Here is an 18,633-nt window from a genome sequence, read left to right as displayed (position 1 = left end):
TTCAGCTGAATTAATCTTTTTTAACTGCCACGTTATTGCTACAAATATCCTGTTTTTCTTCTTTTCAGATACAAAATAAAATGTTCAAATGTTCTCCTTTTAATTTTGAAGTACATGCAATTACCTAAAATGTCAGATATATTTGTGCCAATTTAGCTTTTACTTCATCAAAATACAATGTATTATATTTAGACTGAAACAACTTCAAAAAGATCTTCTCTAACTTGCTTGACTTGCAGCAGAGCAATCATTGACGAAAAGATGCCAAACATATGTTTAAGTATATTCCTATTTTTTAGAAATTATTGTTCAGCTTTCCTTTTGAGATTGTGCATCATTATTGGATTTTGAGAATTAAAAATCTGCATAGGGTGGAGTCTACATTGATGGATGTTATACACACTTATGTCGCGTACACACTAGAAGCAATTTTCGTCAAAAATTGCCTTTTTTAAAAAAAATTCTGACGTTTCTGCCTATAAGGATAGGGGAAATTTTGTTTAGAAAGGCTTTTTTAACCCTTTAAGGACGATTAGAACTCCGGTGTCCCGTAAAGAAAATAATTGTAAAGTAGAAGGTTGAAGGAATCTAGAATATTTTTGCAAGTCTCTAGCTATTTGCTATGTAGTAAATATTTAAGCTAAAAAATGGCGAATTTTTAAATTCTCAAATTCATTATTGATGTTATATATTTTTTATATTTACAATTTTTTTCAAGCAAAATCCTTTTGGCAATAAAAACTACAATACTCATACGTAATATTTTTCATTAAAGCGAAAAATATTATTTATTGGTATTGTCAGAAAAAATTACTTAAATTGTTGGGCTATTTTTGTCCCTATCGTTCATAGAGTCAAAAAATACATCGAATCAGACTGTTGGACTTTCCAAGGTTAGATGTAAGACTTATCATTTATTATGTTTCCCAATTTAATTTTTAGGGCCCATTTATAGCTATGTATTACGTCGACGTAATACGCCGGTGTATTACGTAATACAACGTTGTATTACACCGATGTAATACAACGTTGTATTACGTCGGCGTAATACACCGGCGTATTACGTCGGCGTAATACACAGCTATAAATGGGTACTTATTGTTGATTTTCAGTCCGTAAAAAGTGTCTCGTCGTTAAAGGGTTAAGCAGAGTGTCGACCTAAATTTCGTGTTTTTGTATCATTCCATTGGCGATTTTTAAGAAATTAGTATTTTTGTCTTGAATCTTTTTACTCATCTAAAATGTTTAATCGGTAATTCTCGTTAGGCAGAGCATACCATTTTCTTTGTAACTTCTACAGTTTCTTTGTTTGTTTGTTTCATTTGTTGAGACAATGGAGACTATGCAGATTTCCTATGCAGAAATTCTGCCGAGAATCTGTAGATTTTCGGCAGAATTTCTACCGAAAATCTACAGAATTTCTCTAAATGTACTACAATATACCGTTACAATTCAAAAAACCTCCGAGTAAAATCGGCAGGTACAGCAATGATTTGCCGGGCAGCCTTACGTATGAACTTAAGAATTTTGCACGCTACCCATAAGTGTATTACATCCATAAGTGTAGACTCCACCCTATTAGGTGAGATTCTTATCAATCTAACCTAGTATAATCCTGCAAACATTTCATGCCGTCCGATCGGGCTCAAACTCTGCCAAAATGTGTTTAGCCACTTCCTGATCACGAATATATGGGTGGCTAAGTTACGTTCCGATCATCCGGCCGGCCGCTCTTTTGAGCTTCATCGTCAGTTAAATCAGCATTTATCGTAACTTCATTTTTGCGATTTTGAGATATATACATATTTGGAATCAGCGTAATTTTGTTTATTAAACGCACTTGTGAAAAAGAAACTTTTATAAGCCCAATAAAAATTATTTTAAACAAAAATTATCGTAAGTGCCATTAATTAACAAAAATTTATCAGAATTTGTCGTAACTTCCATTTTTGGGGAAGTTACGACAAATTTCCATACAAAATTTTCAATAATCAGCATTTGCCGTAACTTCTTTTGCTCACTTGCGTGGCTTGTAAATTGCAGCAAAATTGCAATATTTCTCAATAAAACGTTTATACACTCTTCCAAATATCGAAAGACAGCGCAAATAGTGTAACATGAAATCTTTTTAATTCAATATTTGTGAGAAAAAAGTGAGAAAAAATCCTTATACATCTGTCATTAATTCAAAACAAAACAAGAGACATGGCGCACAAAATTTATTCAATAAAACTTATGAAATAAAACCTTTTAGGGACAGGGATAACAGTATTATTATCTAATTTAGTCAAATAAAGGCGCTTATTACCACTAGAATAATTCAAATTGATATAATGCATTTTAGAAAATTGTCGTAACTTCCAGAATCTCCATATATTGGAAGTTACGGCTTTATAAACGATGGAAGTTACGATAAAATATTATTGTGTTTCTTCTAATATATTTCTCAATATTGCAGCTTTTAAATAATTTTATAAAGATTTTCTCGAGTTAACTTACAGTTTATTAGTGCCACTTTTATTATTTTGACTCAAAAGTATCGCATTCGGGGCTCATTTTTAAGAGAAATAATATTGAACTGAAAATTTCGTCTCCTGAAAAGTTGTCAAAAGGAAGTTACGACAAATGCTGATTTAACTGACGTCATATCTCCTAAACTAAGAAAGATATCGACTTGCGGTTTTCGGCAAAGGTTATTTATATCGAATGAAAATTGCAACTTGTTGCATTGCCGCCCACCCCCAGCCCTCAACTGTGACGACCAAGCCGAGGGTCACACTGCCCAAGTGCCGAACGCTCTTACCGATTACACCACGGACTTCCTTCCCATGGATTCATAGTGGATTGTTTGTGTGGAATATGTCCTAGGAAATTCCCATGGATTCATAGTGGATTTTTATTCCTAAATAAAATGGAGAACAAATAAAGCTGTCTCCTGAACCCTATATTTTCATTCCCCAATATTAAAGAAATAGTAAATTTCACGACGATTTTGATATGTTTCATTAAATCAGCCATAACGAATTTATACTTTAGATAGGAAAAAACTATCGTACACAAAAAATAATTTTCCTAAAAAAAATTACATTCCATAAAATAAAAACACGTATATTTTAAGTCTGCACTAAGATTTTGTATAAAATTTACAACCAAAATAATTCATCTATTTTGTAGCGCCATAAACATATTCTAGCGGTAAAACGAAAAAAACAAACGCGTGGAATTTTCTTAAAGAACTGTATGGAAATATAGTGGAGTTTTCCATGGAATTATTTATTAAAAGGGGGCGTGTTGCAGTAAAATCCACTGAAAATCCATAGGAAAGCTTGTGAAATTTTCCATTGGAATCCGTGTACATTTCACATCTGATTTTCCATACAAATCTTCCATGGACATTCAGTGAGAATTGACCCTGGATTTCCATTGCATGTTGTTAGAATTTCCATGGAATACAAAAATTTCCATATATTTTCCCAGGAATGATGCCATGGAAGAATACGGAAATTTACCATTAAATTCCAAGGGAATAAGCGGAATTTCACGCTAAATTTTCAATGGAATATCCGCGTCCGTTTGCTATGACGATGCTACTTCCCTTTTGACATCGTAAGTTCATAAAACTACCGCTAGGGGCGCTATTATTAATAAGAAAATTTATCAATTTTCTAAGTTACATAACTCAAAAACTCCATTGTGTATCGCGCTGAAATTTTGGTATGTTGTAGCCGCAGAATATACCTATCAAACAAAAAATACTTAAGCCGATTGCTAACCTCTGGCCCGAGCTATAAGAGGTCAAAGTTCGAAAATTGACCGGCCTCTATCTCCGATTCTAATTAACATTTCAACTTAAATTTTGGGTTTTTAGATTCGTCCCGATGAGCACTTTCAGATGGATGTTCAAAAACGTCATTGCGCATTACACAGGTACTGATATTACGGCTTTTACTCGACTACGTTATTTAAAATAAGGCTTAAAAGAATGATCAATTCAATCATTCTTTAATATTGTCGTAGTTCGTCACATGGAAAAAAGACTTGAGCAACCGATAAGATCAAGTTTTGAGGTAAAATTATTGAGGAGATCCTGATCTATATTCCACTATTATCTTGCAGTCAGTTCGTTTACATCCTAGATTTTTTGATTTAAACAAAAAGTTTGCAATTATTCAGAAATTTGATCGAAAATTATTGTACAATATCTCTCACCTTAAGTTTTAAATTGAATTTGCATGCAAACCGAGTTTGCTCACGTTAAGAATCTCACCCACAATAAGCTGTTCTAGACTTATCACTCTTTTTATCACAATAATTGCACGAAAACGAAAACGATTTGATACCCTCAGACTAGCTGACACAAAAAGAAGCGTTGTTTTTTAAATTTATTATCTTGTTACATCCACTTACGTATCTTGTTGGATAACAATAACAATCAATTGACTACCGAAGCCAAACCTATGGCTTAAGCCCAGAGATGGCTTAGTGTAAAATTAATAAAAATGTTTTTTAATCGTTGTTTTGATTATAATTTTAGTGTAAGCCATCTCTTAGCTAGTCCTCTAAGGCCTTCTTCAGACTAGAGGTTTAGCCCAGTTCCATAAGGTCTCAAAATCTTAAAGAACAACCAGTTAATTTGTTCCTAAGAATCCAATTGTTTTTTGGGTTTTATAAAAGAATTTTAAATCAAAATTTTTTGAAAAATCTCGATTGATTAGAAGTTAGAGAAGTTAAGTCATATGGCTAAGCCCTAGGTCTGAAGTCCGTATAATTCTGTGTAGGTCTTGCAGGCCCTATCACAGTTACTATTCCGGGATTTATACTGTTTGAAATAAGCGGCCTTAAGTAAAATATACACATAATTGAATTAAAAGTCAATAATAATTTTACTAGTTTAATTATTTGGATTTAACGACGTTTAAGTTGTTTCGTTAACTTAGGCAGTTTCGCATAAACAAAGATTCTTCTACGTTTCACATAATCCAGTATTGGACTAATCTGTTAATGATCGATTTATAGTGGTTGTGTGGTTGAGAGTTATTTTTAAAAATGTTTATCCTATTTGTCTTTTGAGAAAACACAATAAATTTAGCGTATAATGTGTGACAACCTCAACAGGTGGTGCTACGATCCAGCTCTCTGATGCTCTCCTGGCCAATATGGCCGGAGAGAACATGATATCTTCCTCTTCTTCATCCTCTTCTTGGTACCATCGCATCCTGTGTCACAATTATTTCCATCAAAAAAATAATAATAATAATAAATAGAAACAAATTTCAGAAAACACAAACTTCGCACAGTTTTTTCTTCACTCATCGCAATGCCATCGTGTGAGGAGAGATGATAAAATCGCGCTCTTTTAATTTAAAACTGCAATGTACAACGGAGGAAACGTAGAGGAGTGTAAAATATTAACCAAATATCTTCCCCCACAATGTTTTCTATATAATTTATATGTATATTTTTCACTCTTCCTCTTTAATTGTAGGGGAGTGTAGAGCAATTTCACGCAGGAACAACTTCAAAGCATCCCATATAGTAAAAGAGTATAAGAAAATGCTGAAATGCCCAAATATTATATTATCTATTCTTAGTGTATCACATCATAATTTCAGTTTCAGCCTAATTAATCGTTTAAATCGCTGAAATAGATAACAATTAAATGCAATGTGGAATTAAATGCAGTGAATCAAGTAAAATGTCAGAATATTAGGGGAAGTGGGGTACCTTTGAAAGTGGTGCACCTTTGAAATTGGGATTTTTCACATATTTTTAAATAAAATTGAGGCTTATCGTGATATAATTTAGCTTTTCAATCTGTTTGTGCAGCTAAATTATATCACGATAAGGCTCAATTTTATTTAAAAATAGGTGAAAAATCCCAATTTCAAAGGTGCCCCATTTTCAAAGGTGCCCCACTTCCCCCTACTGTTGGTGCCACTGCCTTTTCCTCGAATGCAGCGACATCAACGAAAATTTTTGATTCGTAACTAACTTCGTGTTATATGCTGTCAAGCAATTTTATCTTTCTTACATACACAGTAAAAAATCGTGTAAAAAAAAATAACGTGTAATTTCCAAATTACCACTAAAAAAATTGTAAATTTTAATTTTTACCACTATTAAAATGGTAAATTTTGTGTAAAAAATAATTTGTGTAAAAATTTTCAGCGTGTAACTCAAACATGTAATTTTTACCACTATTTAAGTGGAACAGTGTCACTTGAAAAGTGGTAAATATTCAACAACGTGTAAAATTTGGTGCATGTACTCAAAAACGTGTAAAATCGCCATCATAGTTTGACAGCTGCTGGAAGCATCCACCTCGGTGAGTATTTTCCTTCGTTTTTTGAGTTTTATAGCCCCTAATTTTGCGAAAAAGACCAAATCCCTCAAGAAAAAAGTGGAATACTCCTGGTAGTGTGAATTTTCAAAGTTTTATGTGAGTGATTGTTGAAAAAATCCCGTGTTGAAATTTACGTGGCGTCACTTTCAGTTTCTTTCTACTGTGCATATTTTTCCTTGGATTTCTGGTCCAAAGGGCAGTTTTCTGCCAGTGGTGGCCCCCACAATAACCACCCCTTGTGATCATCAGTCCTTCAGTCCAATCCTTAAGAAATACAGTGTGAAAATCTGCATATATTTCAACGGGTATTGAACATGTTACAACTTGTCACAATTCCACATTCTATTCCCGGAATAGACGATTTCCCTCAGTGTTTCTACTTCGTGGGGCCCTCCTGTGCTCTTACTGAATCTCAAATCCATCACTCATTGATCCTCCCAAGTTTCAGTGAAAGTTTGGAGCGTATTTTTTCCGCTATTCAACTTCTAAAATTACGATTGTGTAGTTCCGGGAACGATATCCCTTAGTACCCTGTTTATAGGGCATTTACTTCTGTGGGTGACTTTCATTTAATTAAGCTTATTTTTTATGTACAGAGGGAACTGGATCACGGAGATGGACATCCAGGTGAAATGAAAGTATGCTGATAAAACGACTAGAAGCTGGAATGCAGGAAGATGCGCATGGAGGAATATCTCACGAAGGAAGCAAGCAGCCCTAAGGTTAGTTTTTTTTTCTTATCATCTACTTAATCTTTTCAAAATTGCGTTTATGTCGCTCCTGGACCTGCGAATCTTAAAATTCTATTTTCCGTCTAAAAACTGATTGTTTTTTTTTCTAATTTTCAGATCACCAAAATTGCATCCTCAAAAAAGAAGTCTTTTCACATAAACGAAGCTTTTGCTGCTGGACATCGATAACCAATAAACGAAGAGGGAAAAATTGTGAAAAGAATTTTTTTTTGGAAAAATAAAAATACACGCTAGAAATTACATGTTTTTTTTAATTTTACACGCTCCTTTTTACACATTTTTGAAAATTACATTTTCCAAATTACACGGAAAAACATTACATGCTGGAAATTACACGCAAAAAAAATATTACACGCTGAAGATTACACGTTTTAAAAATTACACTTTTCCCAAAATTACCACTATAATAGAGATGTCAAAAATTACCTACTATTATAGTGGTACTTATTTTTTACTGTGTATTTTAACGTTTAACTTTTCACCATCTCTACAAAATCTTCAAATATTTTCTTCATCGTTCACCAGAACGCACCTTACTCGAAGCCTTTTTGTAAATTAGTTAAGTCTAAGTAAAATATGTAATACATAGAAAGGAGAAAAGCATCAAAAATTGTTCTTCACAAGTATATCTCTTGCCATAATTCTCACGGAAGTACTTGAGGTTCAGGATCTTATACTTTCATTCTTTCAATAATAGGATGATGTTTGATATAGTCCCAAATTGTTGTACTCCGACAGGGGCATGAACTGTATAATAAATTAAGAATAATAAGGAAAATCCTAACAATTACTGATGACAAGTAAACAGGGATTCGAACCCAAAACTTCTTCCTTCATCACAAAACAAACGATTTGTAATTAATTCCATTATGTACCTAATTCACGCAACAATTCTAATTGTAAAATTGCTGTTATATTTTTCAAAATATTACAGCAAGTACATAAAAAAAATTTTAAAACAAAATTTTACTGCTCGAACTCAAAGAGAGTGCAGTTACATAAACCGCTTTTTTTCAACTTGTAACACGGCTAGAGGCCAAACGGTGAGAGATATCGGGATCCTGTCTTTGACGACCCCCTCATAAGTCAACTGTTGTATAAAGGGATAGCCGACGGTGGTGTAACTGAGCAAGGTTTTTCAGGACATTCTGTCCTTCGGAATTTGTTAATCAAATCCTATGAATCAAACACAGAATTTTACCAGAGCTTTCGACACTTATCGTGTCTTCCTCAGTGGTTATTGGTTGGTCTTTTCTTTAGGATTTTTGTCACTAATTCTTCTACTTTCTTATGCATCAGTTTTGCATTTAGTTAGGAGCTAATTTTCTTCTTTCTTTTTTGCACAGCGACCGGACTGGTACTTGAAAAAAAATCGCAAAAAAGAAAGAAGAAAATTAGCTCCTAACCAAATTCAAAAGTGATATAATAAAAAAGTAGAGGAATTAGTGACAAAAATCCTAAAGAAAATACAAACCAATAACCAGGATATGTGTTTGATTCATAGGATTTGATCAACAAATTCCGATTCCGATTCCGATTGACTCTTCGTTATCCGGCAGACGTGGAGACAAAATGACATTTTGGGTTTTTGAATCTGGTCAACGTTTTTTTATAGTTTCTGCTGTGGGAAATTGTTTTCTGTCGAAAAACGACATAATTTTCTTTGTGGTGTGTTTATGTTTCATTTTACAACACGATTGTGTGTCAAAAACTTTGATAAAATGAAACTAACACATTAATTCACTATGGACAAACTCCATGTTTCGTAAAAAAATCGTTTTGAATACATCAACCGCCAACGTTTGGCAGCTGTCACCCGGATAATCAATAACGATAACGAAGAGCCGTGTGTATTTATTTGAATCGACTCTGACATTTCAAGTTTCAAATGCGAAGTTTATCAGAAACTGCCCCATTTTTGTGTGACATTGCCCCACATTGTGGAGCTTTTGTGCATTCTTCTTTTGAACTGAAATTCTTTATTGTTTTCTTTTTATATTTCAGTTTTTGAAAAGCTTTTATACTCCAGCAAATTCATGCGTGAAACTGCCCTATTCTCCCCTAACACAATCAGATCTCATCGTATATACTGTACGTGTAAAATTTTCCGTGGAATATTCCCGGACTTTTTCAGTTGGGGAAAAAATGTGACAAAAATTTTTCATTGAGATAATTGAGACAGAACGACATTGTAGATGTATTGCATAACACATGCGTGTTTTTTTTGTGTTAAACTAAATAAGACACCGTTTAGAATTTATATGTAGCATGAAGTCAACTAAGTCGGATTTACTCTAAAAATAGTGAAATGTATGTAATCATCTCTCAACACTGCAAAAATTTTGAAAAGAGTACAGGAAAATTTACTTTAATTACTGGTTGATCTCAAACGATGGCAAATATGAATATATTACAATATTTATTTAATCACTTAGATGGCAAATTGATTTAAGCTAGTTTTTCTCTTGTTTCCTAATAAATAAAATTTATTACATTTTAACTTTGAGTTTGTTCGTGAATTGAAGCTCAGTAAATCACACGAGGAGCACTTTATGAGCTTCTCAAAAGCACTAAATTCATTTTTAAACATTTTTCTTTCGAGGAAAAGTGGCTCTCGTCCACCCTTGCAATCGAGCACATTGTCATTTTGTATTTTTCCGCAAACTTTTCAACACTTCTTGCGCAAAATAAACCTGAGACTTCTAGAAGCCCGAAATAACGTCACTGATCATTGACATAGAAGTCCGATTTCCCCATGATCCCCATCCCTTTAGTCGCAATTGTGATAATTGCAGAATAACGAACGTGAATCTCATCTAAACCGGCTTCATGTCCGAGCAACTAAATTTGAACTAAGCTGAAGAAAAGTGAAAAAGCCATCAGGAATCTCTTTTGTGGGTTATTTCTAGTCAGTCCTGAGATATGTGTTGATGCTGTCTCTCTCGCAGTGTGTGATATCATCCAATGGCATATTATGTATATATGAGCTTTTCATGCACAAGAGCCAAGAGAAACCACTTACTCATTCACCCATCGTCAAATAAATGAATATTTCAGTCGTCCAACGACTACATTTTCATTTTTAAACTCTCACACAATTCCCATATATTATTAACTAATTTCTTTTTTTTCTCCTTTTCTTTCTCTCAATATTACCACGGTCCCTCTCTCGATGGTTCTGGTGCCCGAAGGAAGCAGAGACACCACTTCGGATTTTTATTTTTATCCACCCCGTAATACACATTGATATTTTCTAACTGTCTCCTCCTATACGATTTGCAAGTGTTCACGAAATACCAAAGAATTTAATTCTAATTTAATGAATGAAAGTTATTAATCAATATAACCTGCTGAAAGTGAAAGAAATACTACTAGACAAAAATGTTTCTTAGAAAAATAGGTCTTCAAGGACAAATATTTCAAAATATTTATAAAAAAACATATCTTTAACCATACAAATAGACGGGATAAAAATGTTAAGTGCCATAAAAACGGGTGACCAAGCTGCCCAGGCTTTATAGTAATGCACGAATTCATAACTATACAGGTTCATTGAAAGGTTCATAGGGTAAATTAAGCTAATTCAAAACCTGTTCTAAATAGAGATTTTTCGCTACTCCAAATGGAAACGTCATTATTTTCATGATAAATACAGTACTAAATTACTATATTTATATATTTTCAATACCACAGTTTCATTATTTAGTTAATTTTGCTCCAAATAAAGCCAAAATCCATTCATATTCATAAATTTTAATTTGTTAATTTCTCAGAAAAATTAAAAGTGTACCTTTTCACCATTGAATTTTTCATTGATCGACCATGTTTTCCAATGAAAAACACAATGAAGTGACTGTTGTTTATTCGTTTTGTGTAGCATTTATGTCATATTTCTGGGTAATTTTAGTTAAGTGCTAAACTTTATTCCTAACGATACGTGAAGTTTTCAAATGAAATAATTACCTATTTCGTGAACCAAAAAGGTTTTTCTGAAGTGTCTGCAAATGCTTCAATAGGAAACCCTGGAAATATGATTTTTTGGAGAGATTTTCTCCAAAAAAAATTCTCCTCTTTTTGGAGAGACCAGGGGCAATATCCTCCAGATGTGAGAGTTTAATTTTGTGGAAAAAACAAACTCTCTGTGTGGTACTCGCTCATCACTGAGAGAAATCCGAAAAAGTTAAAATAACATTCCGGAAATGTTTATTTTACCCTGCAGTATTGATCCGAAAACGGTGTAAATATTACCCTTATTAGGTGTATTTAGGGTTAAAGTTACCCTTCTTTCATGTTGATTTTACCCTTAAAAGATGTAAAATTAACATTAAAAAATGTTGATGTATTTTTACACCCAAAAAGTGTTAAAGTTATGACGAAAAAAAGTTAATCGCAGCCTCTTTTTTTCTCAGTGATTTGGTATCCACGAAATTTTCGATTGGAATTTTTCTCATCAAAAATCGGGGAGAATTCTCGAGTGGTATTGGCGGTGAGAGTTTGATTAATTTACATAGAAAATAAACAAATAAATTAAAATATAGCGTTTTTTAAGTTATAAATTGTTTTTAATGATTATTTCACTTAATAAATACACTTTCCATATATTTATAATATTTTTCAATGCAGTTTTTTTCTTAATAAACTGTGCAGGAATTTCGAATATTTTTCTTGTTATCTCTTATTTATTATTCTAATCTTTTGAGTTTGATATCAATCATTTTTCAAATTGGTTAGTATTTTAATATTATTTTGCTTCAGCTCTCGTAAATAAGAAAACGGTTGGGGCCATTTAATGATTAGAATTAGGGCTTTGATTAACCTATTTATATTTTTAATAAATAAGAAATTAAACAGATTTTTAGCAGTTTACTTGGCCGTGAACTCTTTAAAACTTTTTAAGAAAACTTTTCTTGGCGAAAATTCGTAACCCCTTAACATTTAATATGCCTCGTCGTTTGAAAATTAGTTCGAAAAATCATAAAAAAATACAAGAAAACGTGAAAATATTAAAAATAAATAAATAATAAGAATTGCTGCAGAATAATATTGCAGAGAAAAATAAAGTGAAAATTACCTTTACACCTTTTTTTCTTTTCCGAATTCCCGTTGGATTTTACTTATTATTTTCAAAAAGAAGCGCAAATTATAAATTAGAATTTTTAATATTTACAGGAAAATATAATATATATTGATATGAATCCAATAATCCTTGTCAAATTGCTAAAAAACAATCAATGGAAATTAGTTTTTTGTTACAAAAATCTCTGAAAATTCACTTTAGCATTATTTGACGATTTTCAGAAAATTTATACTAAACCACAAGGAAATGAGAAAATCTTTATACGTATAAATACGTATTGAATTGGTGCAAATGCAAAGGGCCTTTTTTTTTTAAAATAGTAGTAAAATAATAAAAAGAGAAATTTGACATGAAATGCTGTTGCAGTCATTTAAGTGTTAAGAGGAGTCGCGATGAATCAAAGTTTATAACAATTTTATTTAATTGTTTATCCATTCATTGAATTTATAATTACTTCAGTATTCAATTTTTTGCGACCAAAAACAGCGCGCGAAATGTCAAAAAGCGATTCCCACAAAGAGTTCCACACGAAAATCTTACCTGATTCTCTCCGATATTCGTGGATACGGAGAGCGGGCAGGTGGGAAAAATAGGAGAAAATGTCACGAAGAGAAGCTCGCGTAAAATCTTCTCTCACAAAGTGGAGAATACGGGCCCAGTAGGGGAATTCTGTAATTTTCGTGGCATTGTCACACGTGAGTTCGAAACCTGACAATGCCATTCGAGCTTTTTTTGTCATATCATATGAGTTCTAAAATGCAATTCATTGAATTTTTATTGAAATCCCTTTACTTGATGATTTTATGAAAATACAGTACGTCTTGGTTGATTTATTTAACAAAATTCATTGTCATTTGAATTGCCAGAAATCTCAAATATGTGACTTCTGACAATGTTACGTGAGCTGAAATGCCAATGTCACGGCTACAGATTCGCATTTTCGAAAAAAGCTCTCCTAAGATTCGAATCCCAATTTGCCATATGGCATTGCCAGAGCGTTACATAATTCCCCTCCAGGAATAAGAACAAAACCTGCGCTCAAGAACAACTCAAAAAGGTTTTGGAAGACTTTCGTCATGGTTTCAGTTACACTGTTTGTCTCCAATTAGAAAATTTCCCTTGTCTCCATTTGGATTAATTTGTTTCCAATAGAAGCATTTTGTACTCATGTCTTTTTATTGTATTTAAGAAGTCTTCAAATTATATTTAAAGAATTTTCACTAAACAGATACATTCTAGAAGAGTCAAGAAGCAAATTTATGTCACTCTTTTCAGAAAAAAAATTGAACTTAATGTGTTGAACCTTCTGTCAAAGTCAAAACGTCTGGAAATGGTTTTGAATTAGGACATTTACCCTAAGATAAAATTTGGAATGCCGAAAAATGCGGAATTCCGAGCAAACCAATTTGGAAGTTCGGACTATGACTATAATACAATTTTAGCCAAAAATTTTTTTGACAAATTTATGTTCGAGAAATTAGGTGGAAAATATGATAAAAGAAATAACTTTTTAAAATTTTTCTTTTTGCAAGTGAGTTGCTTTGTAATGACCAGCGCACAATAACTTTGGTTTGTAAACATGTTTTCAAAATTTCCCATGAGAATGAACGAGATGTCTAGACTAGATCTATGTTTCATTCACTCTCATTGAAATGTCAAAAACATGTTTACTAAACAAAAGTTATTGTGCGCTGGACATAATCCATAGATGCTATTTAGGTTTGTATTTAAAAAAAATCATTTTCAAAAAACTACAATGTTATTTTTCAGACCGGAATATCTACCAGCTACAGCAGTTTTAATTATTAAAAAATAACATACAAAAACGTGTCAAAATACAAATTTTGGGTTTAAAGTAAAAATAATAATAGGTTTGCGAAAGCGATCTACAATATAAAATTTGTTAAAATAATTGTGGAAAGATAATATAGATTGGATATCCAGATTTTCGCACAAATTTTTCAAATGAATCAAAGTCACTCACATCTTCTATGATTTTGTTGAATCTTTTGTCAAATACGCCCGGAAAACTCATGGGCGTCAGAAGATATCTCCTGGTTCCTCTAGGAAATCACAGATCTTCTGTGATTTTCTTCTGTATTTACCAAGAACACCCAAAATACCCAAGTTGGTCAGAAAATATCTCCTGGTTTCACCAGAAAATCACAGATCTTGTGGGATTTCCTTTTGGATTTTGTCAAGAACACCCAAGATACCTAAATTGGTCAGAAGGTATCTCCTGGTTCCTCCAAGAAATCACAGATCTTCTGAGATTTTCTGTGATTTCCTGGAGGAACCAGGAGAAATCTTCTGACCAATTTGGGTATTCTGTGTATTCGACCAAGTGCACAACAAAATTCCAGAGAAACTGTGATTTCCTAGGAGTAAGCAGGTGAGAATTGTTAACCAAGCTGGGTTCTTGGGAAGATTTGACAAAATGTACATGTACAGCGAAATTCCGAGAATCTAGGATTTTCTGGAGGAAGCAGGAAGGGATGTGTCCTGACTTGAATTTTGGTCTTGGATGTGTTTTCATGTGTTTTCATTGGATGTGTTTTCAAAAAACACACTCTTGTTGAAGATGGCATCAAATGGAGTAGTGGCATCACTTGGGGTATCCACCCTAGTTAAAGTTTAATCGAAAAACTGATGTCCAATCAGCACCATCTTTCCCTAAATTGTCGTTATTCTATCTTTCAGCGCAAAAGAACGAATGATTTTTCCAAAACAACCTATAAAAATCTTCATTAGAAAATGAGCCTAATCAAAAACCAAAATAAAGTCAATGGAATGCAAATTAGAAAAATGACTTAAGAAGAAAAGAAGCATTATTGAGTCGATTTATTCAGAAACGATGATTGAAATGTGAATTGGGCTACAAATAAATTTTTCCTAGGCATTTAGTTGCTTCTAAATTCAACTCTGTGGCACAATAAAATCAATCGCCGGGTTATTGTCAATTACATCGGTCTAAGTGTAAGCAAATAAAGTGTAAGTAAAAAAAAAGCACGAAGTATATAAATTCTACTACAATACAAACGATCGTTTCTCAATCATTTTCATTTCAAAACACATCCACAGTTTTGTGAGAAAAACCCGAGAAAATTGATTGCACTTCAACTGAAAATAAATTGAGGAACCAAGTGTGATAGGAAAACATATTTTTAGAGCTCTTCAACGTGATTTTTGTTTTTTCTTTTTTTGTAAAAGGAACAAGATTAGGTAAATTAAAAGAAAAAAAAACATCACACAAGTTAAGGTGTCTTTCTGGGGAAGAGGTATGTCACTGTGAGGTTTTTTTTTTGTGTAATAGTTTTTTTTTTTATAAAATCAGAAATGGTAGGAGAAAGTCCTCTCCCTTCGAACGTTCATGCCTTCGAATAATGTGAATTTTCTGTTAGTTTTCCTAAAGCTGGCTATACACTATATAAAATTTATTGCAATATTTCTTTTCATTATCCAATATTGACAAGGATTGCCTAAACATTGCAAAAATTTATTGTCATAAAAGTTTCAATATTGAAGAAAATTGTCCAGTGTGTAGGCAATTATTGCAATATTTGTTTCAATATGGAGCATTTTTTCTCAATATTTTATTTCATTATTTTGAATGGTACACACTAGGCCAAATAATGTCAATAAAAATTTTCAAAGTCACATTGAAATACAATTTCAAAGATATTTTAAATATCAAATTGATTTAATATTTCCTTCAATGTTTTTTAATGGTCAGGAATCTTCTTGGTTCAGAACATGACAGAACCGCTGGGATTTCATTGTTCATGAATGAAAACACATCCAAGACCAAAATCCAAGTCAGGACATATCTCTTCCTGCTTCCTCCAGAAAATTCCAGATTCTCAGAATTTCGTTGTACATTTTGTCAAATCTTCCCAAGAACCCAGCTTGGTTAGCAGTTCTCACTTGCTTACTCCAGGAAATCACAGTTCCTCTGGAATTTTGTTGTGCACTTGGTCGAAACACACAGAATACCCAAATTGGTCAGAAGATTTCTCCTGGCTCCTCCAGAAATCACAGATTTTCTGAGATGTTCTTCTGTATTTCTTCAAGAACACCCCAAATACCCAAGTTGGTCAGAGGATTTCTCCTGGTTCCTCCAGGAAATCACAGAAAATCTCAGAAGATCTGTGATTTCCTGGAGGAACCAGGAGAAATCTTCTGCCCAATTTTGTTATCTTGGGTGTTCTTGACAAAATACAAAAGAAAATCCCACAAGATCTGTGATTTCCGGGTGAAACTAGGAGATATCTTCTGACCAACTTGGGTATTTTGGGTGTTCTTAGCAAAATACAGAAGAAAATCCCAGAAGATCTGTGATTTCTGGAGGAACCAAGAGAAATTTTCTGACCACCATGAGTTTTCCGGGCGTATTTGACAAAAGATTCAACAAAATCACAGAAGATCTGAGATTTTCTAGAGGAAGTAGGGGAGAAGTCCTGATAAAGACGGGTTTCTGGGAAAAATTGAGCAGGATATTATTATTATTATTGCTTTATTTATTCACAAGAATAGGGTCATCCCTTTTACAATTGTGATAATAAAAAAAAATCAAAAAAGAGGAACATAAATAAATAGAGAATGACAAGAATTTAAAATTAAGAAAGTTCAAGAAACAAATTAATTGCTTCTAGGATTCAGCCTGAAGATAGAAATTACGAATAGCAGCCGTAGAAATACGGCAATCACTCGGAAGAGAATTAAACAGAATGGCGCCTTTTACAAAAAGCGACCGATAGAGGCAGTCATCTTGAACTTTAGGTACTATGAGTCCTCGAACCCGGGCAGAACTCCCCCTAACCAGAAGACACGACAGGTACCCAGGACATCCAGAAATCACCAAATGGAACAGAAATAGCACTGCTCTCATTTTCAGATGAGATGGTAGATCGCAGCTAACAAATATGTGACTGAAGGGGGAGATATGGTCTCGACGACTTAAGCCGCAGATATAGGGGAAACTGGGGCACCACCAAACACGGGGTACCACCAAACACTAATTTTTATTTCTAAACTACTTGGACTATCTCGACCATTCCTTCAGTGGACAAGCATCCCTATATAGTGCCTATAAATTCCTATCGGTCTTATCCTCTGATATCCAATATCTGATTAAAAAATCGCAGTGTTTGGTGGTACCCCGTGTTTGGTGGTGCCCCAGTTTCCCCTACCTAACACAATCATTAAACGAAACTGTAAGACGATGGATTGTGTCTCTATCCGCCGCAAAGTAGAGCTCTGCTCCATAGTTGAAGAAAGGAAGAAAAAGCGCTCGCGCGAGGATCAAGCGAGTATCATAGGGTGTGATGTCCCGGAAGCGTCGAAGGTTATAAAGAGAATAGTTGACCTTACGGCAAATAGAAGTGGCCTGATCAAACCAGGGAGAGAATTCTGTAACTCGATGAACGCTCTAGTGAACGATTCACTAGTGAAAGGTTCACGAGCTTCTCTTCACGACTGCTAGGAAAGTTATTCTGTAACTTTGCGTGAAGCAGAGAGGGGAAGTGTGTGTTGAAAATTTTATTAAATTTAAGATTTTCATAAATGTTTGAACAAAATAACAATGGAAAACACTAGAATTGAGTATTAGAAATGATATGGTCTTGTTTTTCAAGCTGAGTATGGAAAAAATTTTTACTGGCTTCACTGAGTGATAACATCATTTTTACCGAAAAATTGACAAGTGAAACACATAACCTCAAAATAATCCTTTCACGTGAAGCTATCGCAAGTTACAGAATCTCTTTTGCTATCACTTCAGTGAAGCATTCACCATTTTGACAGATGATCACTTCACAGAGTTACAGAATTCCCCCCCCAGAAGAGAGTTGTGTGGAAGATTACACCTAGATTTTTGACCTGATCAACGAAAGAGATAATTTCACCATGGAGGTGTAAAGGCTAAAGATCAGGGAAAACAGTTTTTTTTTGGAGATAACAATAGCTTGAGACTTTTTAGGATTCAAAACTAATCCATTTAATAAAGCCCAGTGCTCAATATAAGAGAGATTTGCATTCATAAGATCGAAAGCTTGAAGAGGATTAGAGGAATCTCCCTCCACATAAATTTGGAGGTCATCAGCATATAGATGAAACAAGCAGTTACGTAAAACTCAGGGTAAATCATTAATAAAGAGAGAAAACAGCAAAGGACCAAGAATTGAACCCTGCCCAATGCCCTTACTTAAGAAGGTTGGTGGTGAAACGTCCTGACCAAATCTGACAATATGCGATCTACCTGTAAAGTAAGACCGAACAAGGGCTACTTCTGAAGACGAGAATTTGAAAAGAGTGCATAATTTGTAGCAAAGAAGGTTGTGGGGAAGGCTATCAAAGACCTTAGTGAAATCTAGAAGGACCAGAATAACAAAATGACCTCGATTAAGAGCTGAAGAGATATCATGATTTACCCTAAGAAGGGCAGTCGTAGTGCTGTGACCCTT

General features: G+C 33.6%; 1 protein-coding gene across 12 annotated transcripts in view; it reads right to left on the bottom strand.

Annotated features, from left to right (window-relative positions):
* LOC129806532 (junctophilin-1) overlaps nt 1–18,633 on the bottom strand; it is an 83,176-nt gene that overhangs the window by 7,126 nt on the left and 57,417 nt on the right. The gene's annotated exons all lie outside the window — the stretch shown is intronic.

This window comes from Phlebotomus papatasi, chromosome 3 (assembly GCF_024763615.1).
Source record: "Phlebotomus papatasi isolate M1 chromosome 3, Ppap_2.1, whole genome shotgun sequence".
Lineage (NCBI taxonomy): Eukaryota > Metazoa > Arthropoda > Insecta > Diptera > Psychodidae > Phlebotomus > Phlebotomus papatasi.
This window is presented reverse-complemented; position numbering and strand designations above follow the sequence as displayed.